The sequence below is a fragment of the Arachis ipaensis genome, chromosome B08 (assembly GCF_000816755.2).
Source record: "Arachis ipaensis cultivar K30076 chromosome B08, Araip1.1, whole genome shotgun sequence".
NCBI classification, from domain to species: Eukaryota; Viridiplantae; Streptophyta; class Magnoliopsida; order Fabales; family Fabaceae; genus Arachis; species Arachis ipaensis.
The window spans coordinates 87,778,085-87,780,988 of NC_029792.2; the positions used below are offsets into that span (position 1 = coordinate 87,778,085).

Sequence of the window (2,904 nt, forward strand, 5' to 3'; positions counted from 1 at the left end):
GTATCTGTTATATAATTTTTTCTTCCTTTCTTCTATTCTTCCATTTATATTGGTTATTGTTCAGAGTATGGGCAGCACCTCTTAGTCTATGAGTTTCATAGAAATGGATCACTGCATGACTTCCTTAACCTGACTTTTCGAGTTGCCATGAGCTTCAGATAATGTGTATGTTAACTTGTCACAGGATAATCTTAAAAGAGCAAACGGATAGATATTCAATATGGGAAACCCAGACAATGAAATATCCGTGAAGGAACTAGTTGAGCTTATGATACAGGTGAGTTTTAACACATGCATTAGTTAGTTTATTCCTGTCTAATGAAATAAAAGCTTTTGCTCATTTTCGAGAAAAAAACCAGCACTGTGGACTCTATATAATATTGATATTTGTAATTTGTCTACAAATTTAAGCATTCTTACCATTCTCCTTTTCCATAGAGCTTGTTCATTAACAGTTAAAATTTTTAGTCTCTAGACTTGTATCTTTTGTTCTTGGCTCTCAAGATGCTTGATTGACTTCTCTAATTAGGGGATCTATTTTCCAAAACCCTTGTAGGTTGCCACAATTGCTTGGTTGGAAGCTGATTCTGTGTGTGGCAGTCACTCTGTTACAATCCCTTTAGTGCTTGTCTTGCCTTATCTTTTCCGTCTAAACCAATGTCTCCATCAGTACAAAGATACCGGGGAGAAAACTTGTCTTTTGAATGGTAACTAATTTCTTTACATGGAAAGATTGGAAGATTAGGTGGTGGAGGATCAGATTATAAACCTTTTGTGCAGCATGTGGGAATTCCATCAATTGATATAGCCTTTGGAGGAGGTGCATAACACATTAATTTAATCCTAACAAGTGGTAACAGGATCTATGTCATTTCATATGTTATGCAAAAGAATAGGTGAAGGAACTATAGAAACCACAAGAGAAACTATAACTATATATACTTAATTCACTTGAATGACAATTGGTTCTGTTGTGGAAAACAGCTGCAAGTGTTTGGGGTCTAGTAGCATTATGGCTACAGGTAATGCCTCTCTTGTCCAACATGTGAACTTAGTTAGTTGTGCTAAGACTGATTGATTTAAATTGGTGAAAACTTGCTTAAGCTTTGAACCAAAGCAAGATAATTGTATGTGGTATAAAAGCCAGCAACATCTTATTGGATTGGTTTACCTGCATGAAAATTCAAAAACTAGGACAATTCAAAGAGGTATAAAAGCCAGCAACATCTTATTGGATGCTAAACTTCGTGCCAAAATTATATGTGGTAATAAATCTTGTTTCGTTTTATTTTCTTATGATTATGGAATGTCATAAAATACTAAAGAATTTTTCATTGAGGTGCAGAAGTGTGGCGGCATTCCAATTAAGTCATGAAATAGTATCTATGCACAGATACAAACTATGAAACAGTATCTATACTAAGTCATGATCTTATTGGATTCTCTTTAGTGGATTCAGGTGTAGGTTATCAAAAAAGTTACATAGGTTCTCTTAAGTGGATTCTCTATATCAGCAAACTCTATAAATAAAGAAGAGAGCTGTGTCAATACAAAGTGTATTTTCTTCCCTTTGCTGATTAAAATAAATAGAATATATAGAATATTATCTCAGTATTTCCATTAATCAATGTCACAAGGATTTGGTTTTTAAGATTTCGCGAGTTGCCTTATAAGCCATAAAAGTAATTAGGTACCTTGAAATATATTCTTTTTCTGGTTGAATAAGCCATTAGATTTTCTTTGTGCCAGAATTTCTTGTGCCAAAAAGGGAAGCATCAGTGAGAATTTCTTTGTGCCAGAATTTCTTGTATATCAAGAATGCTGTTGTATCATCAAACTTAACTCCTTGAGACACCAAATTTAAGAGAATAGTGGTTTTCTCTAGTTGATGATTTGCTGTATTAGCTCCAACAATGCAAACCTGGTTGCGACTCACCAAAAGACTAGTTGTAATTTCCTCAGCTAGCTTGAAAACCAAAGGGAAGAACTTGTATATTGCAATGCTGATGTGGAGTTTAACTTGAAGTGGCCACACACAACCACAAGGAGATCCAGGAGGTGTATTTGTCAATGGCTTTGAGCAAGTCACCATCATGCAATCTAAAAGGAGTAGGATCAATATAAAATCTTGTTTCTTTAAATTGTTGAAAATGAAGGAACTAGTAGTGTCAATGAGTAATGTAAATAGTTATAGTTCTGTCAATGGTTTATTTTTTTTGGGTATCTTTTTATTGAGATAGGGAGATATTGGCCAATAATGTTGAAAAATAACATCAAATTTTATAGGTATCGTGTAATGAATATTATATTTATCTATATGATTTTTGGCCTCTTTTTTTTCAATTTACAGTGTGTTTGATGGAGGAAATTTAAAAAATAAACCTAAATTATTCATTTTGCAATGGAAAAATTTAAAAAATTTCTATTTTACTTTACCGACGGATTTATAGACGGATTTTGTGTTTGTAATCATAGTGTGAGATGATTTTCCAAGGTTCAAATTACAGACGGAAAATTCGTTGAAAATCTGTCTGTAATTACAGACGAAAAATCCATCAGAAAATCCGTCTGTAATTACAAACGAAAAATCCATCTGTAATTACAGACAAAAAATCTGTCGAAAAATCCGTCTATAATTACAGACGAAAAATCCGTCGGAAAGTTCGTCGCCTTTGGGAAATGGATAGAAAATTTACAGAGGGAAAATCCATCGGTAACTAGTAAAAATCCGTCTGTAATTTTCCGACGGGGCTTTTACAGAGGGACAAAATCCGTCGGTAATTTTGTCGGTATCCAAAAATCCGTCTGTAATAAAGACTAAATCTGTCTGTAAATCTGTCTGTATTAATCCATTTTCTAGTTGTGTCTTTAGCTTAGTTTAAATATTATTATTTAAAGATTTTC

The 2,904-nt window shown here is 33.4% G+C and overlaps 1 long non-coding RNA gene across 1 annotated transcript; it reads left to right on the forward strand.

The window, feature by feature from the left end:
• LOC110265956 lies at positions 727 to 2,066 on the forward strand. The gene is made up of 2 exons (XR_002352661.1): positions 727 to 820; positions 1,750 to 2,066. It is a non-coding gene; the product is annotated as an uncharacterized LOC110265956 (long non-coding RNA).